Source organism: Zootoca vivipara, chromosome 6 (assembly GCF_963506605.1).
Source record: "Zootoca vivipara chromosome 6, rZooViv1.1, whole genome shotgun sequence".
NCBI lineage: Eukaryota > Metazoa > Chordata > Lepidosauria > Squamata > Lacertidae > Zootoca > Zootoca vivipara.
In genome coordinates, this window is record NC_083281.1 from 49125143 (window position 1) to 49143327 (window position 18185).

General features: G+C 43.6%; 1 protein-coding gene across 1 annotated transcript in view; it reads right to left on the minus strand.

The window, feature by feature from the left end:
• The window catches only part of NECAB2 (N-terminal EF-hand calcium binding protein 2), a 109964-nt gene extending 107906 nt beyond the window's left edge, over positions 1-2058 (minus strand). Inside the window, exon 1 of the mRNA XM_035119359.2 lies at positions 1985-2058. The gene's annotated coding sequence lies outside the window, so the exon portion shown is untranslated. The remainder of the gene's footprint in view (positions 1-1984) is intronic.
• Between the last annotated feature and the right edge of the window lie 16127 nt (positions 2059-18185).

Consider the following 18185-nt stretch of genomic DNA (forward strand, 5'->3'; position numbering starts at 1 on the left):
GGTTTGCAAGGTGATTCAATGCCTCTTTGCTTTTGACAGAAGGAACTTAGTAAGATGCCAACGACAACAATAATGACATGTACCTGAAAGCTTCATATATGTAGTGGTTAGAGTGTGAGACTAGGACCTGGGGCACCATGATTCAAATCCCCACTCACAAATCTTTGACTGGATGACCAATCAGGAGGGGGGGGGGGCGGAGAAGCCACCTTCAGCTCCTTGAAGAACAGGGTAGGATGTAAATGCCAAAAATGAAATGAAATGAAATATAGACAATGCTCTCCAGCTCAGCACTCGTATAGAAAGAGAGTCAAAATAACAAAACAAATGTCCCCTAGTTATCCTCAGGTTCTGGTGCAATGTCCCTTGGCATTACCCCTTTCCCTGTTCTTCTTACACTAGATTCAAAACCCAATTCTTCTAATTCAGGCACTCAGCTAGCATAAGCTTCCATTTGGCTCTTTTTCACATCCTCCTCCAAGCAGTTGAACTCCAGAGGGATGTAAAATCCAGGCAGCCTTTATTGATATTCAAGGCAGAAAAGAGGGTTTCATTTATCTAGGGCAGAGTCATGCATAACACCACGGCATTTACTTGTAGAAGGTAAAAGTGTGTGTGTGCTTGTAAGGAAGATGCAGAATTTTCGTTTTTAAAGCAGTTAAAAAACAACAACAACCTGGTCATGAAAGCCGTTTCTGTCAGCAACACAAGAGAATCTACCATAACACCATATTACTTTCACAAAACAATATGTACCCAGCGCAAACTCCCACATTGCAAAAATGGAGGGGTGCTTTGAACGCCGCCACAGCAACTCCGTACCCGGGCAGGAATAATGGGCTTTTCCAATAAAAGAGAACTTCAGCAAGTATTCTTGCAGCTGACATTACTGATCAGAACAACAGAAATCTCTCTTGCTTCTGACAAAGCTTTTATAAAAGAAAAGGCAAATGTGTGGGAGAACTGCATGCTAAAGAGATGTCAGGACTCCTTCAGCTTCTTATTTTGGTGTACACCTCAAAAAGTTACTATTACAGCACAATCAGGAAGCAGCAACAAATATTTATTGCTTTTAGTGGGGGACTGGTGCAGCTGTAATACTATCACTGCCCATCCATATGTCTGCATACTTTCCATCTGCTCCACCTGTATAATTGTAAAGGAAAAGATATTGCAAAAGCATCCATTTCCAGGACACTACACTAAATGTCTTCAGTACTGTCTCATCATGAGGAGTCTGAGCCTGTGACATCCTACTGCTTGGGAAACAGGGGCTCAGGAAACAATACAATATTCTAACAACTGCCAACTTCCTTTGATCTGGAGTTTTATTTCCATGAAATCTGTATACAGTGGTACCTCGGGTTACGTACCTGATTCGTTCCGGGTTGAGTTTCGTAACCCGAAAAAGCGTGAAAGCACACTTCTGTGCACGTGCGAACTGCAGAGAACGCTTCTGCACAGACTGCACGCTCGGCAAAAAATACTTCCGGGTTTGTGGAGTACGCAACCCGAAAGTACGTATGTAACATGAAGCAGACGTAACCCGAGGTATGACTGTATATATTAAATTTGGATGCTACATACCATAATACACATGGGGAGTCCAGCAAGATATTCTTGCCATTGTGTGCCTCTGCCAACCAGGTGCCTCCAGATGTTTGGATTATAGCTCCCTTCAGCCCAGTGGTTGGTGAATTGGCCTCCACAGTCACTTATAGTCTCACTGTTACACTGTTAAGACTGTGTTCATGAAAGACAATCCTTCTCAGCTACCAGTGACCACCAAAGAGGAAGAATAAGAATACTGATTTCTCAATCCACTAACTTTGCACACAGAATTTCAGGTAGTTGCTCTCCTATCGTTCACATGGCCAATTAGCCCACGAAGAAAACCAACGTGAACAAGAGGAATCTTTAAGAGGGCTTAAAGAATTGTGTGTGTGTGTGTGTGTGTGTGTGTGTGTGTGAAAGAGAGACTTACTTGGTGTTGTCTGAATCAATGGTATGGAAAAGTTTTTCAAGTTCTTCCTCGTTAAGAGTTCCATCGGAGAAGAAGGCCTGGAATTCCTCCAAGGACAATTTCCCATCATCTGCAAGCAAACAGAAGGTATCACAAGCAAGTTAAACACCCACACCCACACCCATACCCTAAGGAGGAAAACACATCCAATAAGACCATAAGGAGGAGCCTACTGGATCAGGCCAATGACCTAACTCAGGGGTTCCCAAACTAAGGCCCAGGGCTGGATGCGGCCCAATCACCTTCTAAATCCGGCCTGTGGACGGTCCGGGATTCAGCATGTTTTTACATGAGTAGAATGTGCAGCGCCGTCTTAAGCGCTCCCGGCGCCGTGGTGTGCCGGATCCTCTGGCGCCCAGCGGATCCCTTCGGCACCCTCCCGCCCCGTTCCGGTGCCCTCCCACCCCGTTTCCCAGCGCGGTGGGCGGGTGGGTGCCGGGCGCCGCGCGGGTGCAACAGGCGCTGCTGCGCGGCGGACCGGTCGGCCAGCGGGTGGGCGCAGCTCGCGGCGCCCTCCTGGCGGGCCGGCGCCATGGTGCCCTGCGCCACCCAGCCTGCACGTAGGGCCGGGCCTGAGAATGTGTCCTTTTATTTAAAATGCATCTCTGGTTTATTTAGAATTTATTCATAGGAATTCATTCATTTCCCCCCCCCCAAATATAGTCCGGCCCCCCATAAGGTCTGAGGGACAGTGGACCAGCCCCCTGCTGAAAAATGTTTGCTGAACCCTGACCTAACTGGTCAAGTAGAGGCCACAGGTGCTAACCTGTAAGTAGGCCCCAAGCACAAAAGCCCTCTCCCTTCCTGTGGTTTCCAGCAACTGGTATTCCGAAGGATATTGCCTTCAACCATGGAGGCAGAGCATTGCCTCCACAGTCCATGGAGCATAGCCTCCGCTGCTGCTAGTAGCCACTGACATTAAGTTATCTCATCGTCTTTCAAAGTCATTCAAGATGGTAGCCATCACTGCCTCCTGATCTAACGATCTATCCATGACAACTGAGTGATCATAATCTGCTCCACCCTCCAGACCACTCCCGAAACCCATCTGGATGAAACACTAAATTAAGGGTGCAATTTTCCTAATTTGTGGGCCCCTGTAAAACTCAGCATGGATAATGCATGTCTAGGACACCCATTATAGCACTCAACAATCCACTCAACATCTTCTAAAACAAAATGAAATGCTTGCCAATTGCAATAATTCACACATTAAGCTGTGAGTCATCAAAAGACAAGATGCTGAGCAATGAGCTTCTACAGATAACTGGACATCACATGTAATTTGATTTAATTTAAAAGTATTTCTAAACTGCTTAATATTTTAAAAATCTTTAAGCAGTGTACACTATAAAAATGTCATTCATTAAAGCAAAAGTGCAACCAAAAATAACAAATCAATAAAAGATCCTTTACGTTTACCCTTTTTACCTTATGGAAAACAGGGACAGTCATTAGAAGATGTCAGAAGCAAACAATGGCTGCTGCTACATATATGACACCTCTCCTGGGCAGAGGAACCAGAGACCAAATTGCAAACATGCGCTGGATTATGGAGAAAGCTAGAGAGTTCCAGAAAAACGTCTACTTCTGCTTCATTGACTGTGCAAAAGCCTTTGACTGTGTCGACCACAGCAAACTATGGCAAGTTCTTAAAGAAATGGGAGTGCCTGATCACCTCATCTGTCTCCTGAGAAATCTCTATGTGGGACAAGAAGCTACAGTTAGAACTGGATATGGAACAACTGATTGGTTCAAAATTGAGAAAGGAGTACGACAAGGTTGTATATTGTCTCCCTGCTTATTTAACTTATATGCAGAATTCATCATGCGAAAGGCTGGACTAGATGAATCCCAAACCAAAATTAAGATTGCCGGAAGAAATATCAACAACCTCAGATATGCAGATGACACAACCTTGATGGCAGAAAGTGAGGAGGAATTAAAGAACCTTTTAATGAGGGTGAAAGAGGAGAGCGCAAAATATGGTCTGAAGCTCAACATCAAAAAAACCAAGATCATGGCCACTGGTCCCATCACCTCCTGGCAAATAGAAGGGGAAGAAATGGAGGCAGTGAGAGATTTTACTTTCTTGGGCTCCTTGATCACTGCAGATGGTGACAGCAGTCATGAAATTAAAAGACACCTGCTTCTTGGGAGAAAAGCAATGACAAACCTAGACAGCATCTTAAAAAGCAGAGACATCACCTTGCCTACAAAGGTCCGTATAGTTAAAGCTATGGTTTTCCCAGTAGTGAAGTATGGAAGTGAGAGCTGGACCATAAAGAAGGCTGATCACCGAAGAATTGATGCTTTTGAATTATGGTGCTGGAGGAGACTCTTGAGAGTCCCATGGACTGCAAGAAGATCAAACTTATCAATTCTGAAGGAAATCAGCCCTGAGTGCTCACTGGAAGGACAGATCGTGAAGCTGAGGCTCCAATACTTTGGCCACCTCATGAGAAGAGAAGAATCCTTGGAAAAGACTCTGATGTTGGGAAAGATTGAGGGCACTAGGAGAAGGGGATGACAGAGGACGAGATGGTTGGACAGTGTTCTCGAAGCTACGAACATGAGTTTGACCAAACTGCGGGAGGCAGTGGAAGACAGGAGTGCCTGGCATGCTATGGTCCATGGGGTCATGAAGAGTCGGACACGACTAAACGACTAAACAACAACAACATATATGACACAGGGAAATGGTAGTTTTGTGCAGGTAAGATTGGATTTTCATTGAGAAATCAGCATGGAAACAAAGCATTAAATTCTCTTCTACCTCACCACAGTCCTAATCCATTCAACATGCATTTCTTTATCAATGCATTAAAGATTCCCTCCTTCCCATGCAAGTAATGGGTCCTTTAGTTTTTTTAAAAAAATCATCATCAATAGCTATTCTGAAAACACCAGTACAGAAATATCACCAACACTTACCGGTAACACTGATCATTTAAAAGCAAGTCAGGAAATGGATGGAGAAAACCCTAAAAGCCGTTTCCCGTCTTCATCAGTTCAAGATAATTCGAAAGAAACAGAACCGATCCAACCAATGCCTGTGTTTTTAAAAGGGCATTATGAAGGCAGGCATGTGAGAGTGTGTGTGCATGCATGTGTCTGTTCTAGTGTTGAAGCAATGATTCTTCAACATCAACTTCGTTGGACTGGTCATGTTGTGCGGATGCCCAATTATCATCTTTCAAAGCAACTACTCTACTTAAAAATGGAAAGTGTAATGCTGGTGGTCAACAATAGAGATTGAAACACTGTCTTACAGTAAGGCAATTTTTTAAAAAATGTAGTATAAACACCAACAATTGGGAAACACTTGCCTGCGAGCACTCCAATTGGAGAACAGCCTTTACTAAAGGTGTCATGGGCTTTGAAGACACTCGAATTCAGGACACAAGCTATGAGGAAGGCATGCTTGGCAAATCCATACTGTGATCAACTCCCGCCCAGAAATCAATGTCCCCACTGTGGAAGGATGTGTGGATCCAGAATTGTCTCCACAGTAACTTACGGCAGGCATATCCATAGTCTGTTTCGGGGGCCTAACCCAGCCCGCTGGTCGATTTAATCTGATCGCCATGGCAGCATATGTCCCAGGGTTAAATCCTAAAAAAAGCTCAACAACCTTGGTCGGCCCTCACACATGTTCACTTCACCAAATCCAGCCCTCTTTGAAAAAGGTTTGGGCACCCCTGACTTACGGACTCATTGTTAAAACTGTGTTTATGGAAGACAATCTTACTCGGCTACGAGTGATCACCACAGATTCATAGATTGCCTAGAAATATTTATTCTTGTCAATGTATGAGAAACGTCATTTATTTAATCAGATCAAAGGCATGTTTTTCACTCAGAAAATGTTACCTTGTTTCATGCATGTTACTGACTTTGGAGAAAAACATTTAATAAACGTATAGACAGTTCCTTCAGAGACCTAAGCCTGCTCTCCCTTTTCTTTTGTGTGGCGGCCTTGTGGGATGGAGGAGGCTTCACTGGGGCCCTGAGACAAAGGAATTCAAAGTGCTGGGCCCTTCCTGATAGGCGGAGAGGGCATAAGCCCCTTCCGCCTATCAGGGACCGGATCCTGGCCTGCACCCTGCTTTGGCAAATGGGGATGCAGGCTGGGACTTGGGCTGTGCTGGGGGGTGGGGCCAATGGAGCCAGCGGTGGGCTTCCCTCAGTTCCGCCCCTCGCCCATTTAAGCAGCCAGCACCTGAGGCTCAGCCGGTTTGTTCCTGTGCTGAGTTTTCCTTGCCCAGCCACCTAACCAAGTTTCCATCTTCCACCTGAATGCTGCCTTTAACACAGTCAGCCAAAATGACTTGATAGGATTGCAGAGTGTCTCCTCAGACTGATCATTTGATGAGCAGACATGGTGTGATAATGTCCTCTCCTCAACTAATCTTCATACATCACTGTGTGTGTGTGTCCCCGGAATGTGGGTGCATTTTGAGACTGTGTGTCTCTTTTTGAACTTCCACTGTAGCTATGAAGTCCCTCAACATTTGGGCAAGTGTGAACCTGTCTCTAAGGCACTAAAAAAGAAAAGTGAGGCTAGCCTCCCCTACAATAATAACAACAACAACAATAATAAAACATCACTGAGAACAATAAAATAAAAAAATTCCTTCAGTAGCACCTTAAAGACCAACTAAGTTTTTATTTTGGTATGAGCTTTCGTGTGCATGAAGAAGTGTGCATGCACACGAAAGCTCATACCAAAATAAAAACTTAGTTGGTCTTTAAGGTGCTACTGAAGGAATTTTTTTATTTTACTTCGACCCAGACCAACACGGCTACCTACATGTAACCATCACTGAGAACATTCTCTCCAAACTAAGACCAGCCCAATGTTAACTAACAACAATAACTACCTAAGCTGATCTCAATTCCTTAAAAGTTTTACCCAGAAGGTTAAATCTTATCACAAAGCATCCTTCACAGCCGACAATGAAGTTTGCACTGCATGCTAAGACTGACATTACATAAAGCTCATTTAAAACCTGTTCGTTCAAGCTATATATCTATAATAGATTTTTAAAAACGTGCACACATCACAGCATTAAGCCAGGTATTGACACAATGGAGAACCAGGACTAAGACCCGAGCAGTTTGGGAAGATAAGACCAGCCAATATCATAGAAACTTGGAAATTGTGATTAAGAGACTTTAAAAAAATCCTTTCCCCTCCCCAAACGACTGGCTGAACAGATGTAATACCCTGCTCATCCAGCGAGTACAAGTTAAGATAAGTGATGCTGAATATGGAAGTCTTTGTATGCTAGCAGCCTTATCAGGAAGGGCACAGAAATGTACTCTGGAAGTAGAGTCACATGGCTGGGCTATGGGTAGGATAAGGCAGGTAATTCTGCTCAAGATATAATTTGATGTCCAAGGGTGCTCAGATGTGCTAAGACCTGATGGCTGAATCCTATTAGGCATGCATTGATTTAAGAATCAAAATGCGCTTTAAAATGAGAAGTGTCAACCTGCTTGGATGGTGTGTAGCAGGGGTAGCCAAAAAGGTGCCCTCTGGATGTTGCTGGACTCTCACTCTCTTCGTCCCGGACCATAGGCTATCCTAACTAGGACTCAGGTAGAGCTAGAAACACCCCCCCATTGCCTTCTCTCTTCTCTCAGTCAAGAGGGGGAGATGGGTATGCAATGTCTCCTTCCCCCTCCCAACCGTGTGTTTAATCAGAATCTTTAAAAACCCTAATGAAGCAATAACCTCACTCAAAAATTGATTCAGGGCCAGATTCAGGGTGGGTGGTCCCCAGGCAAGCCTGGATTAGGGTCGGGGAGGCTATGCACAACCCTCATTGAGAATGATGCTCACTGAGAAGTTCACAACTACCTGGCTCATAACATACCTGGCACAAACAACCATATTGCATGATGAAGTGAGTGTCATCTCCCTAAAAGAAGCTGAAATTTCACAGCTGAACTTGTGGGGGGAGACACACCAAGTGATTTCCTGATATTTTGGAAAACAGCATTGAGTGCTGAGCCCAATCCAAGCGACAGAGGGTGATGCCTGAGCTGACAAAGCACACTCATTTGGCCCTTGCACTCAACCACTAAAGAGGTCAGAAAACCGAGGCACGAACAAGTTCATCTCTATAAAGTGATTATCTTTCTCTGCTCAACACTAAACACACACATAGCTCCCCATGATCTCTCTCCAGTAGACTTCAAGATCTTGCTTACGACAAAGCCTAACTAAGCACTTCAACGGGAAATTAGAATTCTCTGCCATGGAGTGTGTTCTCACTCCCAACTCTTGAATGAAGTGAGCAGTCCAATTAAACTTTTACAGAGTTATTCACAGGGGGGGAAACTGTGTTGGGAGTCAGCTACATTAATTGTCATTGGATGTACGCTTGCCCAATTATTAGAAGTAGCTGCAAAGTGCTATCTGTAACACTTGTAAAATGAATTCCCTAGATTGGAAACATCATCAGCAAATTATCTTTAGGTCTAGTTAGTGCTTTTCAAAACCAGTCTCCTTCTCAAAAACAGCCACTCCTGCTGCACTGAGTTCAGTGGACGGCTCTCTGGGTTGCAGCTCATGTTAGTCCTATGCAGAGTACAACCACTGAAATTAAGGCACAAGCCTAACTTGGGTCTCTTAATTTGAATAGGTCTACTCTAGGTAGGGGTTGCCAGCAAGGTGGGGTGGAGGAATGGCTACCACCAGAAGGACATAGGAAGCTGCCTTATCAAACCACTGGGCACATCTAGCTCAGTTATTGTCTACACTAACTGGCGGTGGCTCTCAAGGGCTTCAGGCAGGGGTATTTTCCAGCCCTACCTGGAGATGCCGGGGTTTGAACCTGGGACCTTCTCCATGCAAAGTGAGTGTTCTATCACAGAGCTACAGCCCTCCAAATTTGCAGGTTAAAGGTAAAGGTAAAGGGACCCCTGACCATTAGGTCCAGTCTTGACCGACTCTAGGGTCGCGGCGCTCATCTTGCGTTATTGGCCAAGGGAGCCGGCATACAGCTTCTAGGTCATGTGACCAGCATGACAAAGCCGCTTCTGGCAGCACACGGAAACGCCGTTTACCTTCCCGCTGTAGCGGTACCTATTTATCTACTTGCAGCTTGACGTGCTTTTGAACTGCTAGGTTGGCAGGTTAGTTACCTCTAAAATGACCTGGCTTTCAGGCCATTGTCTAAAACAAAATTGTGGCCACAAGCAGCCCACCATTATCCATCTCTGAAGGAAATCTTTCCTAGTGCTCCCACAGGAATCCTAGGGGGCCCACCACTGTAAGAGGGGTCCCATGGGGCAGCACTTTGTGAAAGGCCCCCTCAACTCTAAAGCCAGAAGTTCTTCATATAACACTCACAGTATGTGCAAAATTTCTATATAATCTCCTCAAAGTACTGAGCCTTTTATGTGCAGAGAATCTTTTCATGGTGTAGCATTCAACTAGGCATCTCTCTCTGCCCCACAATCCCTACTGCCACTTGCAATCTGAAGCAGGACAGTTTCACCAGCTTTTCTACTGTTTGTGCAAATGGCCTCTTTGATAGCACAGATCTTTGAATGTGAGCACCCCTCTCTCCTGGAAACCAGGCCACTGGCAGTAAGGAACTGCACCACACTTAAGAGTCTGGTTGGGAGTCCTACTTCTACAGATAATTTGGGTCAAGATGAAAGATGGTTTTTCTCATCCCTCCTACCCTTCACTTTGGATGCAGACAGACACTCATGAAGACATCAGAAGGCTGCAAAACTTGTAGAGAGCAAAAAAATTATGCAGGTGGGCACACAGACACCTTTCCTATCTCTCCCTCTCTCGCCCTCCACAACACACACATTATAATTCAATCTCTCTATGTCAGAATTCATGTACTTGGTGCCCTCTTTGGACTACAACTTGCATCATCCCCAAGCATCACAAGTGGGGTTGATGGAACTTGTAGTCCCAAATATCTTAAGGGCACCAGGTTGGTGAAGGCTAATGTATAGTATAGTGTACTGTAAGAGCATATTAAACCACATCACCCAGAGACACCATTTCAAAGAAGCCTTGTGAATTTTTAATGCTGGTGCGCCTTCATTTTTTGCTGAATGCACACTTTTCTTCCACACAATCTTTACTGTGTGTGTGTATGTGTGAAGATGTATGCATGCCTTTTATCTGCTTGCTGCAATTATTAAACTGGAGCAATGGCCTGAGCCTGTGCCAGAACAACGGACTATCAAAAAGGATAGTGACTGAAAAGTATGTACTAGAGCTAAACACCCACACACCCACACACCTCAGCGGATTCCAGTTTGACACAAATCCTTTTGAACAGGCACAGCTGGGTTATCATGATGCAAATGTAACAGGTAGGGCAGCTCCCTGAGAACTTAAGAACATAGGAGAAGCGGTGCTGGATTAGTCCAAAGGCCCTTCTAGTCTAGCACCCTATTTTCACAGTGGCCAACCAGATGCCTGTGGGAAATTAGCAAGCAGGACCTGAGCACCACTGCACTCTGCACACTTGTAATTTCTGACAGCTGGCATTCAGAGCCTCTGACAGTGGAGGGAGAACATGGCCACACCATGGTTAGTAGCCATTGATAGCCCTATCCTCCATGAATATGACCATGGCTGTCTCTTGCAGGAGTGAATTCTATAGTTCATGTACTGTGAAAAGAAAACCAATAAAAGAAAACAGATGCTGGGAGTTAGTGGGGCACCCTATAAACAGGGAGGGAGGTGAAGAATACAGCCCACAACAACTGCTACCATTTGGACCAAATAAAACTTGGGAAAAATTGATCTGACAGAGGTCATGTCTCCCTTATCCTCCAGAATGAAGTCTGGTCAATCACTTCCTTTCAGTGATCAAAGGGAGATTCACCTTAATACCAGGTAAGAAACACAGCTTGAATTAATGACAATGAAGACGCCCGTTAGAATTCTAAGGTGTGAAATAAAAAGGAAATGAGTAAAACTCTCACACATGCTTCTAGAGGGACTTAACACAACTTTTTAATAAAATATGAGTTTAGCGGCAATTTTACAGCAATGACGAAAAGTTGGAATTCTACCCTGCACATGTGATGCTTCACTGAAGGTTATTCACTTTAGAGAACAGAACCCCTGGTGAGAGCAACACGTTTTATTGAAACACTAACCATGTTAGTCATTAAGATAGCATGCTTTACGGTCCAAGATCCAGTTTCTTTTCCAAAAAAGAACTCCATTAACAACAGATGTCATATCTTTGAAAATTCACTCAAGAATGAAGCTGCCTAATTGATGAACAAAAATATTTTTAAGCACTCTGTAAACAATAAAGAAGGGGCGCGGGTGGCGCTGTGGGTGAAACCACAGAGCCTAGGGCTTGCCAATCAGAAGGTTGGCGGTTCGAATCCCCGTGACGGGGTGAGCTCCTGTTGCTTGGTCCCTGCTCCTGCCCACCTAGCAGTTCGAAAGCATGTCAAAGTGCAAGTAGATAAATAGGTACTGCTTTGGCAGGAAGGTAAACGGCATTTCTGTGCACTGCTCTGGTTCGCCAGAAGCGCATAGTCATGCTGGCCACGGACAAACGCTGGCTCCCTCGGCCAATAAAGCAACCCCAGAGTCATCTGCGACTGGACCTAATGGTCAGGGGTCCCTTTACCTTTTAAACAATAAAGGGCTCTGCTTCTTGCAAAACAACACAGCTGTAAGACGAGTGCTGCAGGCATCTGCAGTTGTTCAAAAATCCTGATGAAACTTTCTAGCTATAGGTGGGCTGAACATTTGCTGGAAAACAATTCTCGTGCAAAAGAAGAATAGTGAGTGAAAGGGATGAGAAGAATTTTCCCAACCCCTTTAAAATGTATACTCTGAATCAGCACCACTCACCCCAAGTCCACAAAACAAGAGAAAGCACCACTGACAAGGGAAAAGAAGACCAAGGAACTCCATGTGCGCCAGGAGGTATTATAGCACAGCCTTTGCCAATCTGGCACTAGCTGAGGCTGATGGAATTTGTAGTCCAAAAAATCTGGGGCGCACCAGGTTGGCAAGGTCCACTATAGTGGTTCATGTGCTTAGTTGAAACAGCTCTCAAAAATGCCTCCTAAAAGGATTATTCTAGAGCACACTAAGCCTTAAATAAACCTTTCTTCAAGCACCTGGAGTTCCTTCTCTCTCCTTTCCCTCGCTGGTTTTGCTCTATAAACAATTGACATTATAATATAACCAATCAGATTCTACTATGAGACAATATCCATGAGGGCACACAAAATCACTCTGCATTAGCTTCATTTCCATCAGTGACATCATCATGTAAATTAGAATGGGGCAGGGCAGGTTTCCTAGAGGCTGAGAGAACATGCTCTCTCCTTAAAGCCAGCTGCTGGTGAGGAGCACAGCCAGCCAGGAGGCATGGAGGGAGACTTATCTCTGATGGCAGAGGGTCTTTGATCATGATCTCAATGCAAAGGCAAGCTCATGTGAAGCAAGTTCTGTTTGACTCAAAGGAGTGTGCTTCCAATTGCACATGAATATCACACAGTGCACTTAATGTCTTCATTTTCCTAGAAACAAATTATATCACCGTGTAGCCCGCAAGATTTGCTTACATGATGGGACCAGAGACCACCTTATCTTCCTCCAATTTTGGATGGAGATAGAGGCTCCCGAGACAGCGCTGTCACCACTCAGGGATTGTGGGTGCCCATTTGGCCACTTGCCTCCCAGACAGGACAAGGTGCACGTCACAGCCAAGCACCAGTTGTGCTGCCAATGTGTGCTTCTCTCTGCTTGCTGCCTCACCCTTGGTGCACCCACCCCTACTATGCTGAGGCAGCTGGCGCACTGCACTCTTAGAGGTGCAAGGAGATGCAGGTGCCCAGCAGCATCCTGAGGAATTTAGTGGTACCTGCTGGAGCTTGACATGGCTGAGGGCAAGAGGACTGCTGGGCTGGCTAGAGGATCCTCAGGAGACCTTCCAACTCTGCTGTTCTATGAGTCTATGACCAGCGTGGTGTAGTGGTTAAGAGCAGTGGACTCGTAATCTGGTGAACCGGGTTCGCTTCCCCACTCCTCCACATGCACCTTGGGCTAGTCACACTTCTCTGAAGTCTCTCAGCCTCACTCACCTCATAGAGTGTTTGTTGTGGGGGAGGAAGGGAAAGGAGATTGTTAGCAGCTTTGAGACTCCTTGAGGGGAGCGAAAGGCGGGATATCAAGTCCAAACTCCCCTCCTCCTCCTCTACTTCTACTTCTTCTTCTAGTGAAAGATGTGTGTCATGTAACTTGACCCCAAAAGATGTGTGTCCCGATTTTCCTCTGTGACATACTGGAGCGTATGCACTCTCGGCCTTGCTGATGTGGTCCAAAGTACATTTGGCACCAGCTTGGCTGCAGGAGTTGCTGGAAGGAGGCGTACAAGGTGCCATACAACTGTCTTAGGGACTACAATCCAGATTTGTGTTGGGTTTACTCCTTAGTCGTTTCATCTCCCGAAGATGTCCCGCAAGGTGGTGAAGTATACGATTCGTAAGCAGAAAGTCTCAGGTTCAACACAACATCTCCAGCTGAAAGGATCAGGTAGCAGGATGGTGGGGAAAGACTCCTATCTAAGAGCCACTGCTAGTCAGAGTCAACAGATATCTGCCTGTATCAGAGATGGGGATCATGTGGTCCTCCAGATGTTGCTAGACTAGAGCTTCTGCCAGCCCTTACTATTTACCATGCTGTCTTGAGGCTGATGGGAGCTAGAGTCCAGCCCTAAAGAACTGGAGAGCCACAGGTTCTCAACCCCAGGCTCACATATTACAGGAAACAAACACTAGACTGCTCCAATTCCACAGAGGCCATAGGCTGCAAGAACAGATAATTTATGCTACGCACCACTATCTTCAAATCTTAATAAACTATTGATTATTTACTAACAAATCATCTAAACTGGTATAACGTGGCTTCCCATTTCCCCTTTGGTCTAGGGGCTAAAGTTGATTTGGCAGGTATCATTGGGGGCCATCTCAGGAAAGGATGTAAATAATTCTGGAGTTAAAACCCCTCTGGCTCCAGATTTCTGCTCAAAGACATTATCACACTCTCAATAAATACCACTGAAAACAAATGATGAAAAATGCACAATACATAAAAAGCAGAGAAAAATCCACAACATCTGCATTTAGTGTCTAGGGACTTTGTTCAAGTTATTATATCTGACTCTCTGTCTTTCTTCCTGGCTTTTAATAGAGAATACCTTTCAAAATGGAAGGAAACTGTGTCAATTAGGCAGCAATTTACCCTGTGACAAATGATGTAGCCAGCCACTAATGAGGAACTCACAGACGGACTTTGCTGTTCAAAAAACACCCCTTTCTTTTCTTCCCTTTCCCCAAATGACCTATTAAATGCCAGGTTCCTCATCTGAACATGATAAATAGATTTTAAAAGCCAAGTGTCCCCTTTCAGTGTTAAAGCCACACAAATAGCAGATCATTGCACCCACCCCACAATCTGGTAACCTTCCTTCTGCCATCATGTCAATTAAACCACTTTTGCATTTGTTATTCCATATCTCATGGATTTCTCATTTTCTAGTAGAAAAACTTGCTCCACTGCCCAGTTCTTGGTAAAATGTACTTTGGGCCAAAACTGAGAGTTTTGATGGTACAAAATTATGTTCCATCAGCTCTATTATGCTTATCTACATGGCACATTTTCTTTTTCTTTTAAGTTTTTAGACCACATTGTCTGCCTTAGAAGAAATGGGAGTAGATGCAATGCACAATGGTTCAATAAAATCTCATAAAAAATAACAGAACAGTGTTAAAACAGTCATAGTCAAAGCCACATTGGGTAGCCAAGTATCAATAAATCCATCAGCCAACTAGTTAAAATGTTCTCCTTTATTTTCTTAGAATAGGAATGGGCAACCTTTGCTATTAGACTACAATTTCCATCGTCCCTGACTGTTAGCCATGCTGGGTAAAACAGGTTGTCAAGGCGGGAGTCGGGAGCAAATCAGCAATACTCACAAGTTGTCTGGGAAGTTAATTCTTTATTCAAAGAAACAAAACAGTCAGTCTATGACACGGTAGTCCTATAGCTTCTAAATGGCTACCAGTTCCCCTTCATTTACAATGCAGTCATTTAAATCTAGCTATCCAAACTCTGTTATAATCTTAGTGAGCGATTTTAATGCCCACATTGGCAATAGTAATGCAGTAATGTTTGAATTAAAGGAGGATGATTGTGTGCCCCCCCCCCTGGAAAAATCCACAGGTGCTCATATTGATCTTTCTGGCCGTTTAGACCTTTGAATGATGAAACATTATTTGAACTGACTTTTGAAACTTTAAATAGCACACATCCTAGATGTTTGCTATACTAAATCACGTTCAAGAATCCTCTTTGCAGCGCTGAGGCTGAATCTACACATACATTAAAAAACACTGTAAAATCCTTAAAATTAAAAAAACCCCAAACCCCCAAACGTTTAAAATATGGAATTTGCCATTAGCTCACCAGCACCATCTAGTGTCACATTTGTATAATGCACTTAAAACACACTTAAAACATATATAGCTGAGTCCCGAGACTACAAAACCCACTATGCAGTGAGTAAAATATGAATACACAAAAGCTTTTAGAATTTCAACATGAAGCCAGCAAATGCTAGTATTAGAAGTGTTGTAGAAATTGGAGTTCTTCGTGAAGTCTAGAAATAAACAGTAAATTGCAAGAAGTCGGGCCAGGAGGAAGATGAATTTCAAGTAAATCTTCAAAAGGTTTTATTTATGTAATGAAGAATTCAATTAGGAATCAATTCCAATATAATAGGCAAACATACTTGGTACACTCTGACCATTAAAACATTGCTGACGAAGAATTGTCGAAACAGGGCCTTGTCCTGGGATTGTTTCACTGGGATTTTTTCACTGGAATTTATTTTTATTTGCCTATTATATTGGAATTGATTCCTATTTGAATTCTTCATTACATAAATAAAACCTTTTGAAGATTTACTTGAAATTCATCTTCCTCCTGGCCCGAGTTCTTGCAATATTAGAAGTATGGCAGTGAAAAGGGATCTGCCAAAACCTGAAAATGCAGATTGATGTCCCATCAAAATCTTTTCTTCTGAGAGAGGAAAACTGAATTCAAAACAAAATTGCTCTGGAAGTGGCACATCACTAGTTTAATGCTGCTGTTTATGGCTATGTGCTCAACTCTGTCCCTCCCCACTAGCTTTTTACTCAGTTAAATATTTTACCCCCAATGTTATTGTTAGTTATCATGTACTTATATTTCAGTACATTTATAGCCCATTTTTCTATATGGAAGCCAGCACACAAATTACTCCTAACAAGCTGTAAAACAAAATTTACTGACCTCCTGGTAAACAGCTGTATTCTCTTGGAAATGGGGGGGGGGAGTCTATCAGTAGTAAGACCAGAGCTGGCAGTGGGAAGAACTAGAAGCAAAAGTGGGAGAGGAATCCTTCCCCCCCCCCCTTGCCACTAGGGATGGGGAAGAAATTTTATTCAGTTCTAATTCCTACTTTCCAAAATCTCATGTGGACCAAAACGCAAGTACCGTTCAAAGTGAATTTTGCACTTCTCTTAATTTTGCAGTGAAGCTCTCCAGCCAAGTAGTCTGTACTAAAATGCATATACTGGGGAAGATAGAATATCCAAGGGTATTATAATAGGGGAACTTGCTTTGCACAAAAATGTATACTGAGTACAAAAATATATACATAAGTAGAATCTAATATACATATAAAGTTCTAATTAAAGTTTACAAAATGGATGTAGCTCAGAGCTTTTTTTCTTAATAAAAAAATGGACCAATATTTTTGTTATAGCATATCTATGAAAGATATATCACACTGTCCCCAGGCAACTATGTGTAATCTGAAAAGATCAGAATATCAAACTGGGGGGGGACGGGACCAGATGTATACTTATTCCTGGAGAAGTGCCTAGCTGTGGGTAGTTGCAACATGTTCCCTGGCAGATGAGAGATTAAAGATGCTATAAAACGTAGCAGCACTTTAGATCTGAGCATTAAAAAACAAATGCTCTGGAAGATAGAAATGAAATTTTTTGTCAAGCAGAATAGCCATGGAAACACAGCGGTCCCCAAAATTTCACACCAGCATGCATGGGGGGAACCTACAGTCACATCTGCAAGGAAAATAGAGTTGTTATCTAGTCTGGGCTGGAATCCATTTTGTTACTATGGATGCTTCTGATGCCATTAGCCAAACTACAACTCAAGCAAGAATCCTTAGGAACTCTTCCCACGCAATACTTTCTTGTGCTGATGTGACTTCTTGGTAGAAAGTTGTGTATGCCACACTCAGAGTCAACTCCTTCCATTTTGAAATCCAAGGCATAACATTTAAACTAATTGGCAAAATCCACCAGAAAGGAAGACTGCATTTCAAGTGAGCATTATGAATTTCTGAGGTTCACATTCAGAGCTGAGAAACTATGGCCTTTGATGACACCTGTAGTATGAAATGGGCCAGCAACCCAAAACATCCTGGGAGCTTTCCAGCTGCAATTCTACTAGACCCTTTCAGATTACTCAGTCATTTAATCATTTGTGATTCTCTCTAGGGCAGTTCTTGTACAACAGTAGCAGAGAAGTAGATGAGTTCAAAGAGGCCATTTTAAATCAACCAATCAAAAACTGGACTACAGGAAGTAGCCTTATGCCGAGTCAGATTGTTTCATCTAGCTCAGAAGTGGGCCTGGCATTAGGCATGGCAAACATGTGGCCCTTCAGGGAAGGTTGGACTCCAACTCCCATCATCCTGAGCTTGAGTCTAAAAATTCTTGAGGGTCACAGGTCTCCCATCTCTGGTCTACACTGACACACAGTGCTCTCCAGGACTTTTCACAGGGATCTTCCCCAGCCCTATCTGGAGATGCCAGGGACAGAACCTGGGACCAAATCATGTACTACCAAGAATCACAGTACCTTTCTTTTTTTAGCCAGCCACAAAGAAATAATGTGCCTGTTTTGTCTTGTCTTGCTGTTTTTGTTTTTTAACTACATAGGCAGTGACCAACATCTATGTGGCGAGTTACTCATATGCATAATTATATTGCCTGGAATATATGTATTAATTGATTTGCACGAACAATGGAAAAATAGGCTTCAATACACCCCCATTTGGAAATTCTA